General features: G+C 39.8%; 1 protein-coding gene across 2 annotated transcripts in view; it reads right to left on the reverse strand.

Annotated features, from left to right (window-relative positions):
- Ent2 (Equilibrative nucleoside transporter 2) overlaps positions 1 to 17,431 on the reverse strand; it is a 93,904-nt gene extending 76,473 nt beyond the window's left edge. The window contains exon 1 of one of the 2 annotated variants that reach the window (XM_065216354.1): positions 17,279 to 17,431. The gene's annotated coding sequence lies outside the window, so the exon portion shown is untranslated. Of the gene's footprint in view, positions 1 to 16,877; positions 17,037 to 17,278 lie in introns of those variants that run through there. The other variant, XM_065216355.1, reaches the window with a different exon arrangement.
- Between the last annotated feature and the right edge of the window lie 398 nt (positions 17,432 to 17,829).

A 17,829-nucleotide genomic window follows, 5' to 3' on the forward strand; every position in this document is an offset into this window, starting at 1 on the left:
GAACGCTTTGGCTGATCCTCGCTAATGTATTGCTTCGCGTGGAAATAGATTGATTCCGGGACCACCAATTCGAACAATTTGGAAGCCGCACTCAACGTTGAAATTCCACGATAATTGGCGTTGACGGCGACTCTGTAGCTCTATACTCCAATGTTAAAATCCATAACCAAACGTCAGACTGTGCGTGAAACATGGCGGACTTCGTACTATCCTTTCACTTTGCTAAAAGAGACGATTTTTCGGCGGTGCCGTCAAAGCTAATTGTCAGCATTTCCTCTATCACCCTTCTTGTGGACGGGAAATATAGGGTTAACTACCGGCCTATTAAGCATAACCCGCACTTAGTCTTTCTTAATCTAGTTCAGTTTAGCACCAAACGGAATGTTATTATTACTGATGGCTTCCATTATTTACCTTTCCGTACGTACCGTAAGATTTGAAAACGAGAAACCAATCGTTGAGATATTGTCAAAAGTCCAACACTGCTTCTTGATGCCAAACTCGGCCTCCAGATTTTAAACTCGGCCTAACGCATTGAAACGCCAATGAATTCACTTCGGCCTATCGGATGAAGATAAAAATTGATTCGGTCGGAGCGCTTTTTTTTTGTTTTTGGGAATAATGGGTGCAAACCTTCATACCACGCGTTCTCATTGACTTCGTTCGGTAGCTTATTACCTAAAGTATCGTACCAAACGCATAGTTAACTCTGAAATCATAGATTTATTTGAAGTTTTCTGTCAAAATGGGCGATTAGGCCGAAGTAGTTCTCTACTATACCCGTCTTTCCACAACGAAGGAAATTTACCTGTCGTCAACGATAATCGAAATATATGTCCTAAAGGGGTTGTCAGTGATGATCAAGGGGGGGAGGTGGCTGTCAAATACGAACAATCGTCGCCTACCTCGCATAACTGGTTCCAAACGTAAACAAGCCATAAGAAACCTACAGCGTTTGTTTACGTTTGGAACCAGTTTCATACAAGATGATCAGTAGGCTGATTTGACAGCACATCCCCCCCCAGGTGATGATATACAGCGTATATCTCGCGCAACACGAGAAAAGGGCCTATCATTGTTGATCGATTCTCTTCATCGATTTTCTCTTTCGCGAATAACCCGACTGCAAATAAATTTCCCATTCAGTGTGTTGTTTCAGGCACAAGCTAACATCATCTTCTGTCGAAATGTGCTGCGAGCTTTGCGAGAAATTCGTTTATATTGCCATGAAAGTCAATGAAAAGAATCGGTCGATGAGGATAGGCCCTTTTCAAATGTTACGTGAGATATAGCGTTTGAGAAACACGGATGGGATGCCATCCGGCCCAGTTGTTTTCGATGATTTCAGCTTATTCGCAGCGGCAAGAATGTCTAACTCATCGACAGGAATTGCATTAACTCATCGATCGGAAATCGGCACCACGTTACTGGAAGCGGCTTCAATTTGATGAGGTAGTAAAGTATCGGCGTTTCGTAACATTCGACAGCCAGGAATCAGCCACATTTCCGTTTCGAGAAATTGAGGATGGTAGACCGTTATCCGTTCGTTGTCCATTTACATGTCTCCAGAACGCCTTAGGGTTACGCTTTAGTTTGGTCTGCACACCGCGTTGATAGGCCAAAAAACAGCGACGTGCTAATCGTTTGTATCGATGGTTAAGCATCACGTAATGGTTCCTCAGTGAAATCGACCGGTGCTTCGAAAACCTACGCAATGCTGCCATCTTTTCTGATTTCGATTTACGCAAAGATGCTGCAAGCCACGGTACCATAGAGGTAACTCTAAGACTAGATGGTCCCGAAGAAACGTGCTCAACTTTTTGACTCAGCTCTGGTACTCTCTTCGGTCCCAAGCTAATCGATGCACCCCTCGAAACATAGAAAAATCCACGAACCCCTCATTTTATCTGTCAAACTTTGATAGCGAATCAAAACAAACATAGTGTAGTACTAGAATGGGGTACGTTAATCGATTTGCTTGGGACCAATAGGCTAGTCAAGTAGTGAACCAATTTAAAATCGTTAGTTTCCACCGGTTGACGGTACTTTCCTGGAGGATGAAAGAACTTCCTTTGGGACATGTCGATCGATCAAGTAGCCCAACACATTTGAAAAACTTGTAGTGGCGATATCAGCGTCATCTGTTCCGAAGATTTCATCCCAGTTCATATCATCAACGACATTGATAATGTCATCATAGTTGGCATTATTGAAGTCATAGTAAGTGGATATAGGCAGGTAGGTTCGGCCAACGGGCTATCCTCGAGATGAAGGATAATCGGTGGGTGATGGGGCACTAGTTTTACTAAAGGAGATGGAGCCTGTGTAATACTTTGCGGGTAGTCGGAGCTCACGGGTGCTCACTTAGGGAAGCAACGGAGTATTGATCGAGCAATGAGTTTGATTTCGCATGAATGCGCGATTTTGATGGATCGGGATAAAGAGAACTACTTCGGCCTAATCGCCCATTTTGGGCCTATCGAGCAGAAAACTTCAAATAAATCCATGATTTCAGAGTTAGCAAGTCAATTATGCGTTTGGTACGATACTTTAGTTAATAAGCTACGGAACGAAGTCAATGACAACGCGTGATATGAAGGTTTGCACCCATTATTCCCAAAAACAAAAGAAGCGCTCGGACCAAATCAATTTTTATCTTCACATGATAGGCCGAAGTGAATTCATTGGCATTTCAATGCGTTAGGCCGAGTTTAGAATCCGTAGGCCGAGTTAGGCGTCAAGAAGCAGTGTTAGACTTTTGATAATATCTCAACGATTGGTTACTCTTCATCAAATCTTACGGTACATACGAAAAGGTAAATAAATTTGGAAGCCATCAGTAATAGCAACATTCCGTTTGCTTGAGCTTGAGCTTGATTGACCGCCCACGGTTGCTACTCTGTTACTGCCAGATCAGCTGTAATTACACAGAGAACCAATAAACGATGCTTGGGACTAGCAATCATCCTCAATGTGTAAAAACTGGTGATCTTAAATTAGGCAATACCAGCGCCGGCCGCGCCCGAACACAGGTCAAGAAAGGAATGGGAAGGATTGTGTTGACATGACACTCGCTTTGATGGAAGCCGAGAACACCTCTGCACTTCCACGAGGAATCACTGGGATGTTGGATAAGAGGGTTGGGTTTGCAGCAGGGTTCGTTTTGGTAAACGATAAGCTGAATTGATGTCCTAACGATCATATAACGCGAAGGAGCTTGGGACTAAACCCACGGTCTTCTGCTCAGTAAGCAAAAACGTTTGCCACTAGGCAGACGAGCACCTTTTTAATCACCGAGTTGCTGTTATTACCATGTAGTCATATTAACAAATAAAACGATTGACGAATCTTGAATGTGGATGGGCCTGAGATTAGACTCATGATGTTCTGCTCAGTAAGCAAAAACGGTTGCTCTAAGGCCACCGAGCCCCTCATATCACATAATACCGTTGCTCAAATTTGTGTATCCATTCAAACCCGGAACCAACGACAACAACGAGTTTCGCAAAATAAACGATTTTACCATAAATCTCTTTGATATAAGGACCTGGGACCGCGTTTTTCTGCTCAGTAAGCAGGCCACTGTAACCGACGATCTTTCAAATCCGAAAACTAAACACTACGAAAAAGTACTTAGGCCTTCATTAAGTTCCACTTTCACGCGACGTTCAATGACAGGGTCCTATCCAGGATTACATCTGAAAAATCCAAATCTGGCCAACGCCCACCCTAAACCTAAACCTGTTCTAATCCACCTGAAATGACTAACGAATGGAAAACTTTGACTACCCAGCCATGCAATAGTCTCATTCCGTGCCTTATGGCAACTTGATGATTCTATTGCGCTCATCTTTTGGCACCACCCTGGGGAGACTTGGTCCTGTACCCAATGCTTAACTTATCTCCATTCCACTCAGCTACTCGCAATTTCTTGTGATATAGTGGGCGGAATATTATTATATGAGACAATTCAATTCAAAAGTCTTTCCAAATTTGGCAGATCGACAGGTAATCGGTGAGTTACCACGATAATTGCTATTCAACAACTCGACAACGTCCCATCGTCAACGCCTGCTATGAGAATTTCCCATTGCAGACGCCAACGAAATGACGTCATCGAGTTATCGATCAACTACCCTGGTTATCGCCTGGTACCTTATAGCACGATGCTAGGAGGCGAACCGGAAGAATCGATGAGCTACCTCTCCCCCACAGTAATAGCAACATTCCGTTTGATGCTAAACTGCGCTAGATTAAGAAAGACTAAGTGCGGGTTGTGCTTAATAGGCCGGAAGTGGGGTAGTTAACCCTAACTGATTACAAATGCACATTTATGAGATCGTCATCTCGAAGCCTGTCTGGTGCACACTTATAGCGAATTCGTTTATTATTCAGTTCCAACCTGGATCGTGTATCAAGATTGGGTCTGCTTGTTTTCTGACAAACGTCAGTTTGCTCGTTTGTTTTTAAAACTTACCTCAGGTTGAGGTTCACACTGACAAAAAGTTCGGTTTCGCACTGGGTTGGAACTGGTGTGAACCCCGATAATAAACGAATTCGCTATTAGAAATAAATAATTTTACACGTGACGGAATCCATCTTTGACATAATAGATGAGACGTAAACAAACATGTCATGTGATATCAAGTGCTACGAGACTGAAAAGTTCGTTGTTCGATGAAAAGTACGTTTTATTAAGATATATTTCGCGTCTGTTATTACTCAAATTTATGTCAAAATTGACGTTCGTATATGTCACTCTCAGAGCACCTAAATGTACATGCATTTTTCTAAGTGTGTGGAAAATAAACGGCGCATTGATACAAGGTCGAGCTCTTGAGATCCAGAGATATCCACACTTGCTCAACGGAATTCCATTGATTTTCGATAATGGAGACCTTAAGGTGATTCCTAGTAGAGTCCACAAATGGCCGCCACGTAAGCTATAATTGCACTTCCACCTCGAATTTTCAATTACACAAATCTCGGAAATCAGAGTTCCATTTCACCTGAAATTGCTACTGCATGTACGCTGCTGCGCAGCAAACGTGGAGTAACATTTTCATTGTAGTACGTGTCGTGGAAGCTGATATTTGTGCACTTAAAGTTTCAAAGTGGTAGCGAGAATAAGGATCTCACAGCGAACCACCTTAATCCCGGTACGTACTGCTACTAGGACGCCTCCACCGGAAGCCTTACGGCTGTTTAGAGGACTGCGATCGCGCCGAAAGCAACATTAGAGAGTGTATTCCTATTAAGCCACGTCTCTGTTACGACGATAATATCGTAACTGAAGCCGGAGATAGCCAAATAGTATTGATCCAGACTAGAGTTCAAACCGCCAACGTTCTGATAATAAATCAGCAGTGCATGTGCCAGGGAAGCGTGAATCAGCAGACGGTATTCATCTACACATTATCAGTTTGGCACGAACACAGCCAAGAAACGGCGGAAGGCCGAGTGTTTCAGCATTACAAAAACCCATTAAAAAAATACTGACTCCTGTAAAAAAAATCTAAGTGTGTAGGCTGGTTCGTCTCTCTATGGTTTAAAGAAAAAATGTGCTGCTAAAAAGAATATAAATTTGATTGATGCTTCGCGAAATTCATCATTCCGATGCATTTTTACAATACAAGCATTTTTATCAGTGTTCTATACGCTTAAAAATTCCGTCAAATCCGAACATTAATTTTCGTCTAAACTTTTAAGACAATTCACTTTTCACTGTGGAGAACTAAATTATCAATATAAAATGGCGTGGTTTTGAAGTTTTTGACCGATGTACCATGAGTGATAAAAAAAATAGCTAATTCAGCATTTTAACAAATGTTCGGTAATGAAATGACATCAGTAAAAGTAGCATGATTACCGACAAGTCTGTAATAGTTATTAGGTTTGCAGAACATATCATTAATCACTATTCAATTTCACTATTTACTCTACTATGTATCACTTTAAAAAACTATAACAGATACTTTTTTCATATTCGGGATTTTTTTCCTGGAAAAACCTGGAAAACCTGGAAAAACATGAGGCAAATTTACTCATCGCTGAGCTACTGCACTTTTTCGCATTTATGAGTAAACTGCACTCAAATTTGGGTTGATCTCATTGGTCGTGTTGAACTGCTCAATGATAATGAATTTTAATTTCTCTGCGATTTACAAGCAGACCTACAATGGAAACAAAGAGATCGATCGTTACTTCAGATGAGCTACATAATTTGATAAGGTTTCCACTGGCTACCAAGTTACTTGTCCTAGTCCAGCGCGCTAGCTATAACAATTACCACTGATAAGGTAATCATTTCAGCAATAAAGTCGTAATACGTAATGTTTATTTTTCTACCATCACAATACCTCCAACACAAATCCCAGCTATTATGACATATTGTTCTTCCCTTGACTCCACTCTTGGCAGACCTCGACCCCGACCTTGGTTGATTACCAGTCCAGACAAATCCTGGCAAGCAAGCACACCCTTGTCGTTTTCAGTCATTTCGCTAATAACGACCGTATGGCCACTTTTTATTCAGTGCTTCGAACTGATAATCAATTCGGTTGCTCTCGAGGTACTTCACTTTGACTGTGTGGTAAATGGAAGCTGCTGGGTGCTGTGTGGTTGTTCTATAAAGCAACACACGACTACGCAGTGGGATGCTATTCATATGTACGCACTTGGACGAGATTGATTGATCACGGCGGGTGTTGCTCACTTTGTCGGTGACCATCAACTGGGGGAGAGGAATGTGGGTAGATTTGATTCAATTATTAATAACTTGTCATCATTGACATGAGTTACAGTCTTGTAAGCAGTGATATGTCGAAGCATAAATACAATTTCAATTTACCCTGAAAATGAAGGCATCATATAAGTAAGATATACTCGGAGATGTGTGTCTGGGTAAATTAACAGCTCGCTAGACCAATGCTGTGTACATCGAATTTAAATCTTAAGCTATGATTAAACTCGTATGAGAGTCCCAAAAACAATGGCGGTTCATGAAGACTGAATTTTTTTTTTGAAATATTAGACATCACTTTTGATATAAGTATGTCGGCAAAGAGCTGCATTAACTATATTAAGGTTTAGAAATTGAGTTATACAATAAATAAGGTGGACAAACTCTTTTTGAATTACAGGAGATGAAAATTAATCCACCTGTTATCAGGGACAAAACCACTGTACACCTGCATTAAATTTCCACATCGATCAAACGTATAAGGTCGCTGAAAAACGTGTGCATTTCAATCACATTATATCACAGTAAATATAAATTTTATCGTGTGAATGCTTCCAGTTGAGAAAAAAAATTAATGTTTTAAGAGATAATGCACATAATCATTTCTGTACAAAAGTATGAAGTAACATACATTCAGGCGTTGACAACATTGATTTGAAGGATAATCCCAAGCCCCCGACAAGGTGACAGAAAGTGACATAGGGTAGGACGGGGAAAGATCGTCACCCCATTGAACATTAATTGAAAGTTGTAACAATCGAAACAGAAAAGGGATATTGATTATAGCAAATTCTTATTACAAAGAGAGGATTTTCTTCGTTCAGCATATTTTCATCAACTTCTCGGTAGTTATTGAATATTTCTTAATGGTTTTTGGAACGTTGCATTTTAGGATCATTGTTTAGGAGTTGGTAGGCGCAGTTTTGAAAAATATAGTATTTTTATGTAAAAGGGTGCCCATCTTGCCCCGGGTGGCGATCATGCCCCGTCCTTCCCTACTCACTTGCAAATAGTAGATGTCGCCACACAACGTAAACAAAGGGATTGTCCTTTATTTCTCCCGTGGTCCCAGTTACCCCGCGATCTCTAAAAATCTGGGGTAAGCGGTATTTATGATTGTTCTATTTAAAACCCTCACAATGTCGCAGTTTACCATCATTAATAGATTAATTGAGTTATTCTGATAGACATAGAAAACTTTAAGTAAAATTGGATTTTTTAGCTTATTTTCTATGTACAAACGAAATAGGCTAAATTTGAAATCAAGGTTCCAAAATGATGATTTTGTAAAATATCGCTAAAATCGTTTTTTGCTCAAATTTCTTCCAAATCTTTATGCATTGGATAGAATTCGTAATCCTATAGAGAAGCGGCCATATTGATCCAACCAAGCAGCGAGAACTGTCAAAATGTGAGGGAAGTGGCACTGGAAGAAGCAATAAATTTTAACTAGATACCACCAAATAATTATCATTGTAAGATACACTGTACAAACACATAGAATCCACTAGGGAAAAGTTCAACTCCACACACTTAGAAAAAATCATGTAAATTTAGGTGCTCTGAGAGTGACATATACGAGCGTTAATTTTGACATAAATTTGAGTCATAACAGACGCGAAATATATCTCAATTAAACGTAGTTTTCATCGAGCAACGAACTTTTCAGTCTCGGAGCACTTAATATTACATGACATGTTTGTTTACGTCTCATCTTTTATGTCAGAGATGGATTCCGTCACGTGTAAAATTAGTTATTTCTAAGTGTGCAGCCATTTTTAGTGTGAAGTTCAGCGTTTTTCGGAAACCGGTAAAAAAATCACATTGTTACACTTCGTTGCACTTCCACGACCGCGGTTAGGGTAAACCATAGCAATGGACTTCATGTTCAAAAAATGTTATTCGTTGCTTAAGGAAACATAGTTCGCCAGTTCACTGAGAATTCAAACAACGTAAACAATCAGACAACGATAAAGTCACGCACAAAGCTGAAACATTTTTGAAAAATAAATCACAAACAGTGCTGCTTGTTCGCAACATTTTCTCTTGGCGGGACTTCTATTATAACATCGACTCTGGTATCGGGTAGCCATTTTGATTCTGCGCTCCTTTTCACAATGTTCCATTTCGGTTTATTCCATTCCATGAGCTAAATTACGTTTATGTCAATTTTAGTTTGCATGGTGCATCATCGTTTGAATGCGAGTTGCCGATTTTTGGTTTCTCACAAAATTTCAGAAACATGAAGGATTTTGCTTGACATCTGATTTAATCTTAACCATGTAACTTTCGTACGTAGATAAGTGAAGTGTCTTGTACGTGGTTTCCACCTGTTCCGCTCACTTAATCAGAAAGAAACGCTTTCCTAAGGACGTTTCGGAGATGACGTAGTTCAGAAGTCCACCCTGGCTAGTAATAGACTGAAGCTGATACAGACTCGTCCAATGTTTCCTCTCGCAGTAGGGGCATCCCATTCGATGTTTGAGAGCACGTCATCCAAACGACCAAAATCACACGACTGAAAATTAAAGTTGAATCTCACATACGTTGTAATTGTGCCATTACAGCTTTCGTCAAGAAGCAGATAAATGGTCGTCAATTGGTAAAAGTGGAGTTAAGGGTACAATGAGGTCAAAGTGCTCCGGTAGATTGACAAACCACAAGATCGAGGATGTAGGGAATAGTACAATCTAAACTCCAACAGTAGAATCATAACGGTTCAGTTCCTTTCTCTGCTGTACGACAGTATTGATACATAGCGCTTGTTCGTTGGGCTGAGTTTGAGAATGCCTTTTGGATGCGAGTGAGAAAATCAGCCGTCGTAATGGCATGGCTGTTCCAACCGTAGAGATACTCCAGAGAATGCGATATGAGTATGTATTAATGATCGTTCGCCTTTCAGCACGAACCAGATGGTCGGCTTATGAGATGCTTGCAAGTGGTGAGAATGTAGAAGCGTTCTGCTTTCGAGCTGATCGTTAAGGCCGGCGCACAATGTATACGTTTTCGGGTTTTCTGACAGATAATACATGGGCTAACTGTCAAAAAACCTGAAAACGTATCCATTGTGCGCCGGCCTTTACATTGCCTGACCTGAGAGATTCCATGATACATATAAGCAGCGTTGCCAATATTCCATATTTATCTGGATTTTCCAGATTTTCAGTCATCTTGCCAGATACACAGACAGACCACGTATATTTCCAGATTTTTTAAATATGTTCCAGATTTTCCCAGATTTTTAAACGTTTGCTTTAAAAATATCACTGCAATTGATTTACCATTTAATCAAAAAATAAAAAGCCAAACTTGCTACTTTATTAAAGTCCATCAGCGTTGGATATTATTGGAAATTAAGGTAATTCTGAAAATAGTTCACAGTGAAGTGTAAGGTGAATTCCTTGTGAAATCAAACGAGAATGTCAAGCTAATTCTGAGTAGAGTTCCATCCATCTTTGTGAGCTTCGTTCAGGCGTATTGTGAGTGCCACGAAGTGAGGGTTCGAATACCGCTCCAGCCGGTGCAAATTTTGGCAACCTGAAAATTTCTACTGGGTGTGGTGTGTTGTCCGTTGTCTAGTGTTGAATATATGTACAGTCTCCTGCAACCTCTGGTGGAAGACGGTGTCAATTGTCTTGTCAACTCTGATGACAATTGCATGGAGATTTTGTGAATAAAGGAAACACAATCCGGAAAAGAAATCATAGAAAATTCTTAAGATGAGACTTTAGGAGTATGCTGATACGAATCGTGAGAATAATTGCAATGGAATTCTATCCGATGTTTCTATGGAGTTTTTTTTTCCTTGATTTGTTTTCCGTCGATCTCGTTTTCCGTGCTGAGCACCAATGCTACCGACGCCAGGGAGGCAGCTCTCACACCTGGACCCTACCTATCGACCCATCAACTCATGAACCGGGGACCAGCGGCTTTACTTTCCTTCCGAAGGAAGGCGTGATCAGAAATGTTATGCCTCAGAACATCCCGGCGGCGCCGACTAGGATTGAACCCAGACCTGCTGGGGTGAGAGGTAATCACGCTTACCACTACACCACCGGCGCCGCTTCTATGGAGATTCATTTTAATAAAATTTGAAGACTTTTAACCGGAATCATACGCAATTTCTGCGAGACTAATTCTAACCTTACCTACAAAGCAGTTCAAAGGGAATTATCCAATGCGTCTGAGAAGAGCGTGAGGGTCATTCTGAAGAGTGTACCAAGGAAATTATTAAGAATATTTTAAGAATTTCATAGAGAAAAATGGACACAAAATTGTGCCAATTCTTGAGAATTATTACCAGTTTGAGGGAGTTGTGGAATAAGAGATTACAAGAGGTAATACTGGAAAAGTTTGGATATTATCAAGATTATTTTATTTTATAAAATAAGTATGATGGAATTCTTGGATGATTCAAATGGAACTAAAAAAAAAGGGCGAACATATCCTTTGAAGAGTTCCAAGTAAATTCAGACTTACCAAAAATTTCTTGATCTGGGAAAAATATAAATTCTGGAATTTAGAATAATTTCAAGATCCTGAGACTTCCAAAATGAAACTATCAGACTTTCATTTTAGTAATATAATAAAAATATTCTTTGGCATAAAATCACTCGTAATGGTCATGCAAATAGTGGACTAGCCCGTAGTTTAGGTAAACTGTGTGTGAGTACCACGATGTTATACTTTGATTCCCACTTCAGCCAGGTGAATTTTGCTTCAAAATAAAGTTGTCTACTGGTCTACTGGGTGTTGTGTGTTGTATGATGTCAAGAATTAAATGTAGAATTATTTAGAATTTTTTTTTATCTTTTAATTCTGGTACTGCATCACATAGTAAGGACTACATCGATTATTATTAGTTTAAAAAAGTTACAGTTTAAAAAACAATTCTAAACATATTTTCTGCAGTATTTCACCCACATTTGACTCAATTTTTGAAATGCTGCGTAATAGATATTTAAACTTATTGGACACACTGTGTCAATACTTTCACTCAAAGATAAATTAAATCAAAAAAGCTTTAAAAGTATGCAGTTTCCCGCTTCACCTTATTGAGTCCGAGCCATGATTACTTCGGCAGTAGTCATGCATGATTAAAATCGAAATATTTTTTCCAGTATTAAATTTTATTCTTTTTCAATACTGATATATAATCAAAAGAGATTAAAATGCAATCAAAAATGATTAAAATAGAATCAAAAATGATTAAATTTTATTCAAAAAAAGATAATCTACAATCTAATCAACCATGATTAAACTGGGATTACTATCAGATGCTTATTTTTTAGATAGAGAGGATTAATTTTTAATCATTCGATATGATTAAACTGAGCTTAATGTCAAATTGATTAAATTTCAAGCAAAATGGGGATAGTTCAATTTATCAGTGTTTCAACTTTTGGATGATTTCAGCAATGCTGGCAAGTTATTTGCTTTATATAATTTATTTAAACATGTAATTCATAACCATTCTATTACTTTAAATAAATTCCAGATGATCATACTGACCGATTTTTACGGGAGATTGGCACATCACATTGATGTCAATAGCATTATGTTAAAAATTGATTTTTTTAAGCATTCCAGATTTTTCCAGATTTTAACTGTTCCAGATTTTTCTGAAAATGACCTGGCAACGCTGCATATAAATGTGAAAGAGAGTATCGATCGGTACGAGACACGGCTTCCTCCAGCCCTCCAGCTCCAGGTCATGCCACAATTTATCCGAAACGAGTCAGTTTTTGGACGTACGTAGAAGAGAACGGACGTACTCTTCAAGTGTAATCATTCAGAATTAATTTCTGAAAAGATCGGCTGGTTGCTGAAATGGAAGGCGGATGCGACAGAGGAGTCTGTCGTTAGTATTCACAACGAAGAAACGTGCTCAACTTTTTGGCTCAGCTCTGGTACTCTCTTCGATCCCAAGCTAATCGATGCACCCCTCGAAGCATAGGAAAATCCACGAACTCCTCATTTTATCTGCCACACTTTCATAGCGAATCAAAACAAACATAGTGTAGTACTAGAATTTTGATTAGAATGGGGTACGTTAATCGATTTGCTTGGGACCAAGTAGTGAGCCAATTTTAAATCGTTAGTTTCCAACTGGTGATACAACTACGATTGAGCTTGTTTTTGAATACTCATGCGATTTGAGGTGTCGCATTATGGCTTTTGGACCTAACCAGAAACTGGTCCCTTCCTCTGGAGTACCTGGAACATGTAGGGATGTTACCCTGGGCATTAGAAATGACTAAAATTGAACTGGTTTTCGAGTTCTGATGTTATGTAATGTGTCGCATGATGGGTTTGATCCAAGACAAAAAATGGCTACTTCCTTGGAGATATCTGGAACAAGTCCAGATGTGACTAATGTGGTTCTGAGAACTCAATATTACTTCCGTTGAACCTGTTTTTGAATGTTTGTCATTCGGTACGTAGCAACTGGAAAGTCAGAACTGGGTACTTCCCCGGGTGCACCCGGAACATAACCGGATGTGCCAATGTGGTCGATGTAAAGCGACACCATCACAGCAAAATTCGAAAACAATTTCGATGGTGGTTATACTGAATGCCCTGGACCACATTGACCACATCTGGAATTGGTCCGGGTGCCCCCATGGAAGTGGCTAGTTACTAACTTAGGTCAAAATCCACAATGCGCTGAGTTGTTAATAGTGGGTTTGTAATATGATAGGTGATAACGAAGATAGTGACTTGAAAACAATAAAAAAAAAGTTACCAATAATCACATTTAAAGATAAGGTTCCAATCTTTCGTTGATTGCGATTGTCACTTCGAGAAATTTTATTAACTAAAAAAACGTACCCCATTCTAGTCGAAATTCTAGTACTACACTATGTTTGTTTTGATTTGTTATGAAATTTTGACAGATAAAATCAGGGGCTCGTGGATTTTACTATCTTTCGAGGGGTGCATCGATTAGCTTGGGACTGAAGATAGTACCGGAGCTGAGCCAAAAAGTTGAGCACGTTTCTTTGGGACCTTCTTGTCTTAGAGTTACCTCTATGCTATTACTTGCTTTTTCTGGGCGCGGTCTTCACAGAGGCATTTTGCACAGAATTCAAATTAGTAGTTGTCTGCGTTTTGCTCTCGGCTGTATGCCCTCAACGCATAACATGAATCTCGAGGTTTTGGCAGGTTTCTGGGAGCTCTCTCTCTCTCAGAATAATGATCAAATGCGGAGTGACGACCACACTTATAATTGCAAATTTTGAAGAAATTCTTGGACTGAACACACAATCTCGATTTATGAGAATCTACCACCACTACATATCGTCAGATATGTGTCTTCCTTGTTACACTCAAGACCGTGCTCACTTCACCAATCGCAGTTCCTGAATGGAATATGATCCTACCATGACACAAGAAACTCATGGGATTCCCGATCACTGAAAAGTACCAACATGTCAATTGCATGAAATGATATTTTACAGACGGATGAAAACTCTAGCGGCTTCCGCACACTCCAGGAACCTTGTTCCGTTTTTGTTGCTGAGCTGGCAGCAATCAACTTCGCATTGGGAATGATTTCCAACATGCCCGCAGACCATTACTTTATCTTCTCGGATAGTCTCAGTTCGATTGAAGCTATTCGGTCGATGAAACCAGGTAGGCACTCATCTTATTTCCTTTCAAAGGTAAGGGAGCAGATGAGTGTGCTGTTCGAAAGATCATATATGATTACCTTTGTATGGGTCCCCTCACATTGCTCAATCACAGACAATGAGAAGGCGGACTCTCTCGCAAAGGTGGGCGTGCAGGAAGGCGAATTTAATGACACACGATGAATATTACCATTTAGTGCTTAAAGGCTTGGACTTAAGCCGTGACTTCATTCGCGTGATGAGTAGACTTATGTCCAACCAGTACTTGCTAGATGTGCATCTCTGTAGAATAAACCACGTGGACAGCAACATCTGTGGGTGTGGAAACGGTTTCCATGACATCGATCACGCAGTTTGGCAATGTACGGATAATGACGCCGCCAGAGAGCGACTTTTAAATACCCTCGAGGTCCAAGGAAGACAATCCTATGTTCCTATAAGAGACGTGTTGGCAACCCGCGCCTCTGCTATATGCAGTCGATTTATGTGTTTCAGCAAATGTCTAGTATAAGCAGTGTTGGAAAAGTTCACCAAAACTCACTATGACTCGCGAACTTTTCCCTTTGTGAGCATCGTGAAATATCGCGATCTTTTCCAACGCTGAGTATAAGAATTTAAATCCTTTGCTTTTGGTTTCTCTTAATTTTTGTTTGTCTTGTACCACGTCTCGATGAGTCTCATCGTCGCCTACTGGTCACCATAGCCGGTTGAACTCCAGACGAATCTAGAACCGCACTACTGTTCATACCGGCGACAACGTTCTGATGAGACAACGGAACCCCACCCCTAAGCTCCTCACCTGATCCTATCCTTCGAAAATGTACCCCTCTAACCTCGGGTAAGCCGCGAGTATTCGGCCCAACTCCTACTAGACACAGAATTAAGTGAATTTTGTTACAAACAAAGAACAATGAACTATCGGCTCCGTAAAGCTAACGCGATTGAGCCTTACAAATAAACGTACTAGATAAAAAAATATAGAAACAATAAAATAAAAATCAACTATCAAACATCTCCCGTTCATTACTCTCTATGTACTCGTGGTTCACTCACGCCAAACCAATCATTCAACAAGGGTAGCACAGTTCTTATCGAGCCGTTATAGATTGCGAGAGATGTCTATACGACAGGGGATCAACATATTTAACCTGTAAAGAAACACGCTTGTACCAAAACGTCTAGAAAAATACCAAATTGGAAAGCTTAATATGGGCAAATAAGATATTTGGCGATGAGAAAAGCAGGCAAAGGAAATCTTCGAGACAAATTTTGATTTTCTGCTCTCTACCCAATATCATACAAAATTCAACTCTTTTTGCTTTACCATTTTCACGCTTGGTCGTACATTGCAATTGGCTTTCAATGTAATTACTCACACGGTAACGACAAAATACGCAATAATGACTATCGATCGAATGAGTAAAAATTTACTCAATTATGAGTATTTGTTACTCACAAATGAATACTTGCTACTTTTTTTTTACTAACTTAAAAAAATTACTCATTTAATGAATAGTCCCAGTTTTCCCCGAAAATGCTTACTTTGTAGTCATTATTGGTTATTTTGCGGTTACCGTCCATAGGAAAGCACGTGGACGCACTGCCATGTGGCTGCCTGTGACGAATCTATCGGCAATAAATCATTGTTGATGCATCAGATTAGTAAGTCTATACTTGATAGAATTGAGCCGTACTGCTACACGGCCGATTAAACCAAATAAAATTTCGTTCACACAAATTCGCAAAAAACGTAGGTTACTTGCGAAGAAAATTTTAATCAGTCTATGAGTAACCAACGTTTATGCGATTTTGAGTCGATTTCATCGGCCGTGTAGTAGAAACCGGTCGTCAGCGTTCAAAAATAGTCGAATAATCATAATTAATGTATCTTATCGCATTCGTTATAATTCCCATTCGATACCGAGCAACGCATTCCGCAAGCTTCGCATTAGCATTACGTACGCATTATGTTGCGCAAAGCTCTAGCTTAGCATTTTTGTTTTCTTTCTTACACTTCCTGCGTAAGGGGAAACCTGTAACCTTAAAGTTCAGGTAAGAAGATTGATATTCTTGATTTACGACTTCACTTGTGTTGGTTTGAAGTCATTCATAAACGGTAAGTGCCGGATCTGGTTTGGAAGTGAGTGTGCGTACAGTACGATGAGGTACATATCGTTGTTTTTATACTTTATCACACACTGTAGCGGTATAAACTCGATAAAAATGGAGTACAGCAGCTTTCCATACATGAAGAAGTTATGAGCTAAACCAGAATGCAAATTCCGGCAAAATGCAACCAACGCGAAACAACAATTCCTGAATGGCGGATCACTTTTTTTGTGCTGCAAATTCTCTCAAACCAAAAGAAAAAAAAAGGCTCAAACTTTTACTGTTCCGACAGACTGTGGTTTTATTTTGAAAGTTAATACTCTGCATTTGGTCGATGGTTGATATTATTTTCATTTTGTTTGTACATACATTGTGAAACGAGTTTCACTTCTTACTTTGCGACACGAACAGACATCCGTCTATTATCACCGATTCTAAGCCGCGTTTAAATATAGAACGATCACATTTTTGGTTCGATCCGTGAGCTTGTATAACCAGCACTCTTGTGCAACAAAGGCGGAACTAATTTCTCACATATTATACTGAGAAAAGATAGACACACACATTACTTTTCACTCAGACTCCGAACATTTTCCATTTGATTCTTTAAAAAAAACCTCACATCATGACGGCAAGATGATGATACCTTTAATGCACTACCAATCGCTGTGAAAAAGTCACCTCCAAAAACGTAACAAAGCACAAAAAGAAAACAATAGCACGCGGTTCCCGCAAATGTCTACTACGACAGTGAGCACGTGATTTGAAATATATTAGCCTCACTTGGAAAACTTACAGCACTTTTCCACTGCCGTGACACTCCGAAGGAAAATTTTGTGTTTCCGCCGTCGTATACGCTTCACTTGACCTACTGTGTGCAACCGTAGAAACGAACAGAGCGAGTCTTGTTTGATCGAAGACAACCGACAACTGCTCGCTAGGGTTCTTGCTACCACCGACCAAAATTGTCGTCACTGAGAACACAACCGAGTTGTACGTATATACCGTATATACAGTATAGACTCACATCCTATGCGACTTTCTCACGACAATGAGTGCTGCAAGCTGCAGGCAAAACATACGAGATTGTCGTGTTCTTCTACCGCTAAACATACACACAAACCGGCGCTCCGTGCCATATACAGCGGCAGTTTAAAAGTTCAAACTTCGCGTAACGTCATCCATTCGAGGATTGTTGTATATGAACATCAAATGAAAGTGTGGATTTCTGTGGATTTTTTTTTACAAACAATGTAATGACAGTATACTTACAATGGACCGCAATGCTTTTGGCTCAAATAAATTACAAAATTATTTTTAAAAAAACCTTCCATCGACTACATGTTT

This window comes from Ochlerotatus camptorhynchus, unplaced genomic scaffold, assembly GCF_037179485.1.
Source record: "Ochlerotatus camptorhynchus isolate MF236.1 unplaced genomic scaffold, CSIRO-AGI_Acam_v1.1 ptg000062l, whole genome shotgun sequence".
Lineage (NCBI taxonomy): Eukaryota > Metazoa > Arthropoda > Insecta > Diptera > Culicidae > Ochlerotatus > Ochlerotatus camptorhynchus.